The 13,168-nt window shown below is 48.7% G+C and overlaps 1 pseudogene; it reads left to right on the forward strand.

Annotated features, from left to right (window-relative positions):
- Window positions 1-11,637: 11,637 nt before the first annotated feature.
- On the forward strand, window positions 11,638-12,255 carry LOC119802325 (annotated as a pseudogene).
- The last annotated feature ends 913 nt before the right edge of the window (window positions 12,256-13,168 follow it).

Consider the following 13,168-nt stretch of genomic DNA (forward strand, 5'->3'; position numbering starts at 1 on the left):
ATTTATTTAGCCAGGCGGTGGTGGTGCACGCCTTTAATCCCAGCACTTGGGAGGCAGAGGCAGGCGGATCTCTGAGTTTGAGGCCAGCCTGGTCTACAAGAGCTAGATCCAGGACAGGCTCTAGAAACTACAGGGAAACCCTGTCTCGAAAAACCAATATATATATATTTATTTATTTATATTTTACATATATTGGTGTTTTGCCATGAATGTTGGGTCTCCTGGAACTAGAATTACAGACAGTTGTGAGCTGCCATGTGGGTGCTGGGAATTGAACCCCGGTCCTCTGGAAGAGCAGTCAGTGCTCTTAACCACTGAGCCATCTCTCCAGCCCCCATTTACTTAACTTTTAAATTCTTTTATTGTTTTTATTGAGCTATACATTTTTCCAACTGCCCTTCCAATTTTTAAAATTTTAATTTCTTTTTGTGTCTATGAGTGTTTTGCCAGCATGTATGTCTGTGCACCACGAACATGCAGTGTCCATGGAGGCCAGAAGAGGGCATCAGATCCCCTTGGACCTGGAGTTACAGATGGTTGTGAGCCATCATGTGAGTGCTGGGAATTAAATCCAGGTCCTTCGTAAGAGCAGCAAGGGCTCTTAACCAGTGAGCCATCTTTCCAGCCCTTCAGACATTTCCTTTAAAGAGAGAGACAGACAGAACTGAGAACTGAACTGGGAAGTGAGCCTGAGTGAGGGCAACCAAAGGGATCCTCCAATAAGCAAGTTATGAGTTTAGAAAAGATGTGGGAAAAGCCACAGTGATCTACTCACAGGCATCTACCAGTGACTCAGGACAGCTCTTCTAAAAGGTTTATCTCCCTTTCAGATAAACATGGCAGAACCATTGACCTATGGCAGCAAAGAATGTCCATCCTCATTTGACCCTCAGACTTCCCAGTGCCTGTCCAGAGAGGTGCCAGGTAGACACCTGCCCGATCATCCATACGGTTTCTACAAACTTGAAGTTTATATAAGTGTTCTGCACTCGGAAGTTCTTGTCCCTGAGGTTGGAGGCAAAGTAGGAAGCACCTCACCTCCTTTCTGGCTGCTTTCCAGCTGTGGGAATTCATCCTGCAGCCATGGTGACATCCCTGTGGTGCTGTTTCCAGGAGGAAATGGGATGAGCCATGACTGGCCTGCTGGGTCTCCTTTTCTTCCTCTCTACAGTTACCTCTCATGGTCCCGAGGTTGTACTGACGAGGGCAGGGTCCACGCTGGCATGGTGTTGGAGCCTCTCCCTCTGTGGGCATGGTGGGATCTGCAAACCTTGTTCCAGGCAAAGATGTGGCAGTTCTTGGGTGCCGAGGAGGCTGGACCCATAGACAAGCAAAGCTCACCTGTAGAGGCTCTGGCAACTTCCTGAGATGGACACACCTTCATCCCTTACCCTGACATATGTCTTAGTCTGCAAAAAAGGATCTTGGCAGATTAATTAAGGAGCTGGGACTGTGACCATCCTGGGTGACTTGTCTGGGCCATACTTCTAATGGAAATTCTTGCAAAACTCAGAAGGGACAGAGACACAGGAAAAAGCCTCAACTTTGGAGTGATACAGCAGCAGCCACCAAAAGCTGGAAGAAGAAACTCCCCTCCTTAGGAGCCCTCAGAGGGAGCTGGTGCCTTGAATTCGGATGTCTGGTTTCCAGAACTGAGCTAGAAGATTCCTGGTGAAGATGAAGTGCCCCAGCCATGGCGTTCCTACAGTACCTAGGGACAGATGGTGGGGATCCAAAGGCGTGGTCTGCGTGTGGGTGGCTGGGTCCTATGCTCACAGGTGTCTGTGCCGTGGTGTGTCATCTCTGTGGCAACGTCCTTATTTCCTCTGCAGCATCAACAGCACATGGTCCTCTGGTTTCTAATGGTTTCACATGGCCTTACCTTACTTAGCCTGGTGATCTCCATAACGGCTACAAGCGATCTAGCAATCTGATGCTCCTCTGTGGGGAACGGGGTTGGGCACAGCAGTGACAAAGGACCTTCCTGTTCCTGTCCTCTTCCCCATCTTAGAGGATTTCTGAAACCACGCTAAAGCTTTGCCTTAGGAGGAAGCCAGGGTCTGCTGGGCCTATGAAGTGTTTGACTACATGTCTGTCCAGGGAAGAGGGTGTCTGCCCTCAAGATGTCTCAGAACTTAAGGCAGGCTGGTCCTATACCTTTCTCACTAGAGCGCTTGGGCAACGCATTTACCTAAGTGAGATCTTGTGCTGACTTTGTCTTATGCCAAGCAAGCTTGTTAAGTTCCAGGGTAGAAATGGGAGGAAACCAGCAGAACTATTATACAATGGGATTAAGTCAGAAGCTAGTCAACACAGAGTATCTCAGGAACATCATAGATGGAGAATGTCACGGCCCTGGGACTGATAACTATAACCTCGCATGGTGAGAAGTACTGGGTTGTCAGGATCCAAAGCCATGCTCCCTCAAGGCCCTGGCCTCAGGCAATGACCAGCTCTGCCAAGCATGTTATTATTATTGTTGTTGTTGTTGTTGTTATTATTATTATTATCATTTAATCTTCTCAGGTAACACCATCATACAAGTGCCTGGCTTCTTCTTCTTTTTTTTTTTTTTTTTTTTTTTTTTTTTTTTTTTTTTTTTTGGTTTTTCGAGACAGGGTTTCTCTGTAGCTTTGGAGCCTGTCCCGGAACTAGCTCTTGTAGACCAGGCTGGTCTCGAACTCACAGAGATCCGCCTGCCTCTGCCTCCCGAGTGCTGGGATTAAAGGCATGCGCCACCGCCGCCCAGCCAAGTGCCTGGCTTCTTTATGTGACATCATGCTATGAGAGAAGTCATGCCTGAACATCTGGTGCCAGAGAATCTTGGGAATGAAAAAGATTCTCCCCTGGGAAGACTGTTTCAGGATGGATCCATGGCCGGACAGCACTGGTCTCGGGGAGGCCGTATTCCTTCCCCTCCGGTTGCGTCTGTTTTCTTTCTTTTATTTTTTTAGCAAAACAGCAGCACAGTGGGGATGACAGAGGCTTGGGTTGAAGGGACAGATGCCTAGGAGAAAGCTCAAGCATAAAGTGGATCCTGTCCCTGGCTCAGGAGTCTTGTGGTTGAGATGAGAAGGGAGGTCCCTCTCTGGGCTCAACCATGAGTACAGTGCCCAAAGACTAGCGGCCTGTTTCTAGGCTTGGTGCTTGCAGGGCTGGCCACAGTGAAGGTAGAGGGGTCACCATCTTTACTGTGTGTAGGTAGGGCCATCTGTGCAGGCTGAGGGCAGCTGTTTTGGAGGTAGAAGTGGGCACACAGGATATCCAGAACATTCTCAATGTACTTTTCTTCCAGGCTGTTCTTTTTATTCTTATTTTCTGTACATTGGTGTTTTGCCTGCATGCATGTCTGTGTGAGGGTGTCAGATCTTGGAATTACAGACAGTTGTGAACTGCCATGTGGGTGCTGGGAATTGAACCCAGGTCCTCTGGAAGAGTAGTCAGTGCTCTTAACCACTGACCCATCTCTCCAGCCCCAGGCTATTCTTTTTTTAAAAAACAAAATAACTACAAAACATTACAAGGTTTCGCTATGTAGCCAGCCTCAGACTTAATAATCCATCTGCCTCAGTCTCCTGAATGTGCCCTTAGTTTAATATGATTTAAAGGAACCCATAACAGGAGGTGTTGGAGAGGAGGGATAATGTCCTGAGGCGTCTAGACATCATCTTATGCTTGGGCCCACTGTTCACAGCCCCCCTCCCCCCAAAGCCTCCCCTCACATTTACACAAGTCTCATGAGCAACTGCTACATGGTCCACATGGAGTGGGGTGGGAGCCTGCTGGGAATCCAGGTCCTCAGGAGACTCAGTCTGGTTTCACCAGGTGCAATGGGACAGAAACACAGCAACAAGCTGAGTGTAATAGGCTATTTTCCCATCAGACTTAGCGAGTCCCACTGCTTCTTGTTGGGCCTTCCCTCTGAAAACAGGCCAGTGGGGAAGAAGCAGGCACCGAGTTTCTGTCGGCACCACGTGCTGATCCTCACAGGTATGTCTTTTCGGCTTTGTGGGTGGCATTTGTGAGTCATGAGGGACTCCCCCACTGTTTCCTGCTATGACAGGTCACGTTGGTAGGAAGTGGTATCTCATGCTCTGGATCCTTTGGTGTCAGTTTCTCTTGTATTCCACTGTTTCAATGGGCTGAAGCCCCTTCCGAGGGATTTCCACATGGGGGCTTTTGACAGAACTCCTGGGCTGCCTCAGTATGAGTCGGGAGAGGGGAGGGCGAGCTAGATCTCAGTTTCCTTCTGCTGCTGTGATGAAATGCTCGGATCAAAAGCAGCTCCCGGAGGAAAGGGGCGAATCCATTCTATGCTCACTGAGGGAATTCAGGGCAGGAACTGGGAGCAGAAGCCACAGAGGACCACTGCTTACCGGCTTGCTTGCTGGCTTGTTCCCAGGCTCATGTGTAACTAGCTTCCTTTGACAGGCCAGGACTACTTGCATAGGGATGGTATCTCATACAGTGGACTGGGCTCTCTCACATCAATCCTTCACCAACTTGGCTATACGGCAGTCTGATCTGGGCAATAGACTGCTCTAGAATGTATCGAGTTGACGGCTAAGACAGGCGGGGGGGGGGGAGGCTGGACAATCCTCCAGCTGGTGCAAGGGCATTGGGATGATACAGAGCAGGCAGATGACCCCAACATCAGCCCAGAGCTGCTGCTCAAACCTCGTAGCGGGACAGCTGCCTATGGGACAGCTCTGGTACTGTCACCCCTGAGTACCAGTGTCTCCACTGGGTCTCTGACAGATCAGAACTGGGGTGATTGTACCTGTAAGAGGTTCAGGGTTGCGATGTGGGTAGGGGGTGGGAGTAAGATTTAAGAAAACTAGAATGAACAACGAAGAGGCTTAATCTAGTAGTTCAGGGAGGTCTGGGTCTCATTGGCTGTTGGCATTTATGGGAAAAGCGAAGTCTTTCGAGATCTCCACTGAGTAGATGGTGAAATCTGCCTCCCGCTGCGCTGGCTGGCTCTCTGTCCCATGGTAAGCGGTCCAGCGACGGCCAAGCCATTTCTAAGGTTGGCTGTCGCCTCCAGGGGAGCTAAGCTCTGACAAGGGCACATGGCTGTTTTGCTCTTCTCTTCTCATCCGTGGTTTGTAGGAACACACTCCCCTCAAGGGTGCCTTGATGGAATAATTCACCGGGTACCACCAGAAGGCAAAGAATAAAGGCCAGCATCCTCATGAATGTATTCAATGACAAGGCTTCAAGTCTGGGGTGTCCATAGCCAGCACAGCCTGGAAATTACATGCTGACAGGTGGCTGAGATCCAATGCTTTTCTGGGCATGCGGTCAAACACCTTTAATCAGAGTCCCGAAGAGTACCAGCTGATGTCCCAGGAGAGCAACGATGGTCAGAGAGAGCGACGAGGGTGCTTGAGGAAAACGCTAAAAATCCTGTGGCCACAGAAACAGAAATCTTCTTTCCCACATGTTTCTCTGTGAACACAGTGCTTGGATCCAGTGGGCCTCTGAATGTTGTGTAGGGTGTCGGCTTCATCCAGGTGTAATCCAGGCAATAAAATTCACCATTTTTTAAATGTACAATTTGATGAATCTGGAGAAATGTATGGAGCTGTATTTCCATCTATCCGTGCAGACAGATTATCTAAATGATCACTGGGGTTCCCTAACCCCTCTGGAGGTTACCTCTCCCTCCAGAGTCTCTTTCTGGTGACCTTTGACCTGCTTTCTATTACTCTGGTTGAGACTTTTATTTATGTTTCTTATTTTTTTATTGTGTATGGGTGTTTTGCCTGCATGTCCATCTATGAACACCGTGCGTGCCTGATGTTCTCAGAGGTCAGAAAGGGAACTGGAATTACAGACAGTTGGGAGCTGTCACTTGGGTGCTGGGAATCGAAACCTGGGTCCTGTGGAGGAGCAGTTAGTGCTCTTAATCACTGAGCCATCTCTCCAGCCCCTTGGCTGTGCCTTTTAAATAACCGCACATGTAGTCTTCTAGGCCCAGCCTTTAAACGCAGTATGCTGCTTTGAAGAGTTATCTGTGCTGTGGTTTGTATCACCAGCTGGTTCTTCCACTGCTCCAGGACTTGCTATCTGCCCACTCGCCAGCTGATAGCTATCTGGTTGTCTCCTGTTCTGGACAAGCACGAAAAAAGGTGTTATCAGCACTGGTCTCCCAGCATCAGTGTGGCCATCCACTGTTTTCCAGGTTGTGTGCTTGGGTAAATGAACACCCATCCCTAGAATCGCTGGGTCATGCACAGGTTTCCCCTTCCAGGGAACTGTCAACTGCTTGCAACGTTCCGAGGATGATTTTGTCCTCTGACTGGCAGTGCACAGAACTTGTGCTGCCCCGTCCTTGCCTTTCCGGCCCTTGCTACCGTCAATCATTTATTTACATGTTAGCCAGGTGTGTGACCTTACAGCGGTGTCTCTTTTTAATTTAGTTTGTATTTGTCTAATGACCAATAATTGTTTTAGGGAGTACTGAGGTTTGCATCCAGGACCTCCAAGATGTTAAACAAATACTTTTACCACTGAGTTACATCCCCAGCTGACTAATGCCTTTATGTATTCATTTGCCGTTGGCGTATTTACTTTTGTTATTTTATTTATTTATTTTTTAAAGACAGAATCTTCTCATGTAGATCAGCTTGGCTTGAGCCTGTCAGCCTCCTTGGCCTCTTGAAAGCTGGATTCCACACATGTACAACAAAACCATGTAAAATCCACTTGGATGAAGAGTGTTTTCAGATCATTGACATTGTTTCTTGGTTTTGACTTGCGATATTATTTTTAATGCTCTGCATTATTCCCTTCTCATCGGCACAAACAGTTCTTTCCAGTCTCTGTTCTGTAGTAGACCCCCTGCCTCACTTTCTCCAAAGCACACTTACAAGTTGATGCTTGACTTCCTCCAGCTGCCTCACCTCAGGGGAGGCTTGAGGGGAGAACTCACTTCAGCTGGCCTTTCCACAGTCCTCTGAGGCATCCTATTGGTCACCTTCATGTGACTGCGCATGCTCAGGGTTACCAGCGCTGTGGGACTCTGAACACCTACAGCTCAAGACTGACTTGCGATGGGCGAGCGTCACAGCTTCCCTGGGAGGCTTTGCAGCAGAGAAGCAGGGAAACAGGGAGTCAAACGGAAGTAGAGCAACTAAAAGAGGATTCGGGTCCGCTTAGAATTCTGTTTCAGTGAGACTTGATGTGAGAAACATTAGCTCTCGCGAGATTTCTTGCGAGGCCACAAGAGACAGTATTAACGGCCCCAAGGCCTTCTTGTAGGCTCTGCACTGTTGAAAGTGTTAACATGGGGGGTGAGGAGATGGTTCAATGTTTAAGAGCCCTTGCTGCTCTTTGAGAACACCCGAGTTCATTTGCCAGAACCCACACGGTGGCTCACAACCTCCAGTAACTCCAGCTCTAGAGAATCTGATGTGTGCGCGCACACACACACACACACACACACACACACACACACACACTCTTTAAGAAACCTGCTGAAGTAATTCTCTTGGAGCGTGACCTTAGATGATTACTCATCCACAGTGAATAGAATTTCTACAGAAAAGAATTTTTTAGTCAAATCCACACAACAATGTGCCACATTCAAAAGATTCTTTAAACATCTGTTAATTCATTGAATACTAATAAGCACATTACATGTCATAGATCAGATAGCTAAAGTAGACAGAAAGGCGGCCTTCTGCATTGCTCCACAACATAACATACAAATGAGGAGGGCCAAGCTATTTTAATTCATTCTCTCTCTCTCTCTGTATGCAGGTGTGCCCAGGCCACCACACATAAGTGAAGGTCAGGGCACAATCCGTTGCTGGTGTTGGCCTTCTACCTTGTTTGAGACAGAGTCTCTTGTTAGCCACTCTGTATGCCAGGCGAGGTGGCCCATGAGCTTCTGGAACTTCCCATCCCCGCTTCCCACCTCACCTTAGGAATTACAGACGCCTGCCCCTGTGCCTGGCTTTGCGTGGGTTCTGGAGATCCGAACTCAGGTACCCATGCTAGGCAGCAAGCTCTTCCCCCACGGAGCCGGCAGTCTAGCTTCAAATGTGTGTGTGTGTGTGTCCTTGAATTCGTGACCTGAAATGACTCTTTGCGTTTGGCCCTCCGAGCGGCTGGAGCTCTAAGCACACAGCGTCATGCTCCGCTTTCCCCACGTTAGGCTTTGATCGTTAAATTGGAACTGATCACGTCTTCATTTAAGAGAGAGTTTCACAGAAACGTTTTAAACCATCCAAACACAGACTACTCAGTGAGTTAGCAAGTGTGTTCCCGGCAGCTTAGTTCAGAAGGGCAGTGAGGATGTCCTGAGGGGATTCCTGCAGGACTGGAAGTGACGTGGTCACCTCTGGGTCCTTTCCACTGTGACCTCACAGCTCTGGCTCTCCTGAAGCCACTTCTTCGTTTTCAGACTCCCATGACGGAACTCCTGTCCCAGTTGCCCCCTTTTTCTTTAGAAGTTTCAACATGAAGCCAGGCCTGGGAGTGTCCCGAGCATTCAGCTTGTCCTTACTGAGGGCAACCACCTGTCCAACGCCACATGGTGGCTACCGTGGTACAGAACTGGAGCTGGCAGGACTCGATGGCTCCTAGCCGGGCTCACATGGCGACCATCGTTCCTTTGTCTGGGGGGAGAAGAGGGGATGTGGGGCTGCTTCTCATACGCTGTCCCTTTCCTTCCACCTCCAGTGGATCCTTCCAGGAGTGGCTCTTGACTGTCACCCACTCTCTGTACTTGCCTGTCGTGTCCACGTCCGTCATCGTTGTCGTCATCGTCGTCGTCATCGTCATGCCCCCCCCCCCCCGCCCCATCCCCGTCTGTCTCAACAAAGCAGCAAGTTTCCCTGCAGTCTTTCCACACATGCTTTGCTTTGGTTGGTATATCACATGTATTCTCTCTTTGCTTTGGTTGGTATATCACACGTATTCTCTCTTTGCTTTGGTTGGTATATCACACGTATTCTCTCTTTGCTTTGGTTGGTATATCACACGTATTCTCTCTTTGCTTTGGTTGGTATATCACACGTATTCTCTCACCCCCTTTCTCCCGTAAGCCCTTTTTATCCTGGATCATGGACCTGTTTCTAGTTTCCTAGAATCTACCCACGTCTGCTCTCACAGAGATCCTCACGTACACAGAAGTAGGGCCCACACATGAGCAAAAACAGGCGGCAGTTGTCCTTCTGAGCTGGGTCGCCTACTTAATGCGTGTTCCAGTGCGATCTATTTTGCTCCGCAAATTTCAGTATTTCGTCTCTCACGACTGCAGTAATACTCCATTGCACTCATCTGCCTTATTTTTAATGACCTGTCCATCAGCTGATGGCCATCTAGGCTGCTTTCATTTCTTTGTGCCTGTGAATTGAGCTGTAATACGCATGCGTGAGCAAATGTCTCTGTGGTGGGATGTAGCGGCCTTGGGGCACGGGTCCAGGAATGACACAGCTGGTCATATGGCAGCTCCAATTTTAGCGTTCCGTGGCACCTCCACACTGATTTCAGTCCATGCTGCAACCAGCAGGGAATCACGGTTCCCCTTTACCTCACATCATTGCCAGCATCCGCTGCTTTCTAGATGACGGGCATTTTTCTCCATCTATAGAGGCCAGCTGGGAACATTCTTGAGTCGCGTCTGGACCCTGGAGTTTCATGTAAGTGCTTTCGGCTTCTGAGGAAACACCTTAGAGGTCATGACTACAGTCACAGTGTAGTTCACAGGGTAGGCTCAGACGGAGCAGGCGGAGAGAACATGTGATTGACTTACCCGAGGTGGGAACAGGTTGGGTAGGGTAGAGGGGAGGGCTGTGGAGGAGCCTCGTTTTCTCTTCTTTTCAGTATTGGATCTGGCCAAGTTGCTCCTGGTTAGTGAATGGAAAATGGAACGACAGACAGCATACTGCGAATGTCCCAGGCTTCTGCTCTCAGGTTAGGGGAACGAGAAGCTGAGGACAGCGAGCAGCCGTCTCACCTCTCACATGTGGGAGAAACTCAGAAAAGTCAGGACACTTTTAATATGTGAGTCATCCATCGTGCTGAGAGGGGAAGTCTGAGGCAGACTGAGGGAAATGCCATCGCGGTGGATGATGGAAGCGTGCGTCTCGGCGTGGTAGTAGCTAATCTTAGTAATGAGCAGGAGTGAGAGAAGTCACAAGGAGAGTGAGAGCTCAGAGATAGGTCGCCTTGAAGCACCAAAGCAGAAAGATTGCATTCGCGATGACGCCAGTGTGGAAACAGAGGGTTGCAGAACAAAGAGCAGCAAACAGAAGCAGGAAAACCAGCACAGACGGCGCACGGCTGTGGGGAAGAACTGAAAGGCCCTCCATGCTCGGGAGCCTGGGGATGACTTCTTCAGCAGAACTCAGTGTTGAAAGTACCTCGGTCCTCCACAAATTACCAGTTCATAAAGCTGTAAACAGAGACCAGCGAGCCTTTGTTTTTGAGAAGCAAAATCTCTCTATAGACCCTACCTGGGAAGACGGCCAGGGAAGTGTGTGCAGCTGTGGCTAGCTCCTGTAGGATTTGTTTTAAATTTTCTAATGCAACGAGAGTCACTATTTTGTTTTGTTTTTGAGGTAGGCTTTCATGTATCCCAGGCTAGCCTCAAACTCCCTGTGTAGCCAATGTTGACCTTTAATGGGTCTCTTTACCTCTATTTCCTAAGAGCTGGGATTACAGGTGTACACTAGTATTCCCAGCTTCTCTCTCTCTCTCTCTTTCTCTCTCTCTTCCCCTCTCCCCCATCTGTCAATTTCTGAGATGAGGCCTCAAAAGTCATTATGTATCCCAGGCTAGACTTGAACTCAAGAGGATGCTTCTGTTTTCTGTTTCAGCCTCAAATACATAGGATGATGGCATGACCACCATGCTCAGTTTGGTGAGGCTGGTGATCTTGATCTCGCTCTTCAGGCTCTTTTTTTTGTTTTCTTTTTTTTTTGTTTTTGTTTTTGTTTTTTGAGACAGGGTTTGGCTGTAGCTTTGGAACCTGTCCTGAAACTAGCTCTTGTAGGCCAGGTTGACCTCAAACTCACAGAGATCTGCCTGCCTCTGCCTCTCGAGTGCTGGGATTAAAGGCGTGTGTCACCACCTCCTGGCTGTTCGTCAGGTTCTAACAGGCACACAGAGCTGTGTATCCTGGAAGTGGCACGTCCAGACGATCAATCACATGCCCTGGCTTTCCTTAGCTGTCCCTTGGTAACGAGTTCCTTCTGCTACCCTGCTACCATCCCATCTCACAAATATCAGAGGAAAAGGATGCTACGGAAGGAGTCTTCTGGGATTTAATGTGCTTCATGTTAATCCATGCTGGCATAGCTGTGGTTTGTGCCTTTTTATCACTGTGTAGTGCTCCGTTGCAAACAATGCCACTTTCTTTATCTTTTCTCCTACTGAGTAACATTTGGTTGTTTCTGACTTTTGATCGTTATTAGTAAAGCTGTCCTAAGCATTGTGCACAGGTTTTGGGGTGCACATATGTCTTCAGATCTCTCAGACGAGGGGGACATCCTTGCCTCGGTGTTGAACATAGTGCAAAAGCACTTGGTCCTTCAGCACTAAGCAGTAGGTTTTGAGGAAATATTCTCTCCTCATTAAGAAGTCTCCTTATGGGTTGTTTTGTGGCAGCAGTAGAAGAGGAAGATGGCAGGCACCTCAGCTGTTCGTGGAGGGGGATCTGCACTGGCGTCTTGGCTGGAGGCTCTCACCCCAGAAAAGCTGGGAAGTCTCCATAGGAACCACGATCATGGCCGTGCGATTTGATGGGGGCGTGGTCCTAGGAGCAGACTGCAGAACAACCGCTGGGTCCTACATTGTCAATGGAGTGGCGGTAAAGTTGACCCTTATCCATGGTTATGTCTTCTGTTGCCACTCAGGCTCAGCAATCGATACCCAAGCAGTAGCTGATGCTGTCGCCAGCCTGGTTTCCACAGTATTGAACCGAATAAGCCTCCACTAGCCAGTCTCTTTAGGGAGATGTGCTATATGATACAGAGAAGATCCAATGGCTGGGACCCTCAAGGAGGAGGGCAGGTGTACTCAGTTCCCTTGGGGGTGGGGATGATGGTACTGGAGTCTCTGGGAGTTCATATGTCCATGGCTACGTTGATGCTGCTAATGCTCTTGCTTTGGCTATGGAATGGAATGGTTTCAGTGGAGGGTCAATCTAGTCTGAAACCATTCAAGAATCAGCGGTAGAGTGGCAGGTACTTTTGGGAGACCAGATACCCAAACTCCATTGCCGCTTTGCCACCTCCCTGAATCCTAGTTTCCTTGGGTGTAGTAAAAGATATTCACACTAATGCAAAAGTTAATAAGCAGTTTGTCCAAGGGGAAAAAGTCTCCCTATGAGGCTGGAGAGGTGACTCAGTGGTTAAGAGCACCGGGTGCTCTTCCAGAGAACCAGGTTCAATTCCTAGCACCGACATGGCAGTCCATACCTGCCTCTAATTCTAGTTCCAGGGAATCTGACACCCTCACACATATATGCAGGCAAAACACCAATACATATAAAAATAAAAAGAAGAAATCTCCTTATGTTCTTAGTTTGCTGAGACTGTATTTACATTGATGGGTAGTTGTTAAATTTAGTCCAATGTGTTTCCTGCATCTACAGAGACAATGTGTGCTTCCCTCTCTTGTCTCTCTTAAATTCCTTTTCTTCCCTTGTGAGTTTTGAGACAACTTTCTCTGTGTATCCCAGGCTGGCATTGACCCTATCGTCATCCTGCCTCAGTCTCTGTCTGTCCTGAGTTTTACTCTGTAGCCTAGACTGGCTTAGAACTTACGATGTAGCGCAGGCTGGCCTCAAACCCACGGTAAGCCTTCTGTCTTAGCTTCTTGGGTTACAGGGCTGAATCCCCACAGCTGGCTTTCATTTCTGTGTGTACACACTCACGCGTATGTGCACATGAGTGTGGAGGTCAGAGGTTGACATCAGGAGTCTTCAGTTGCTCACTATCTTCCTTTTGAGACACAGTCTCACCACGTAGCCTGGCTGTCCTGGAACTCACGGACCAGGCTGACTTCGAACTCATAGAGATCCATCCGCTTCTACCTCCCAAGGGCTGGGATTAAAGGCGTGCACCACCACACCTGATTCTACCTTGAATATTTGAGACAAGATCCCTCACTGAACCTGGAGCTCACTGATTTGGTGAGACCGGCTGGTCAG

This window comes from Arvicola amphibius, chromosome 15 (assembly GCF_903992535.2).
Source record: "Arvicola amphibius chromosome 15, mArvAmp1.2, whole genome shotgun sequence".
Taxonomy (NCBI): Eukaryota; Metazoa; Chordata; class Mammalia; order Rodentia; family Cricetidae; genus Arvicola; species Arvicola amphibius.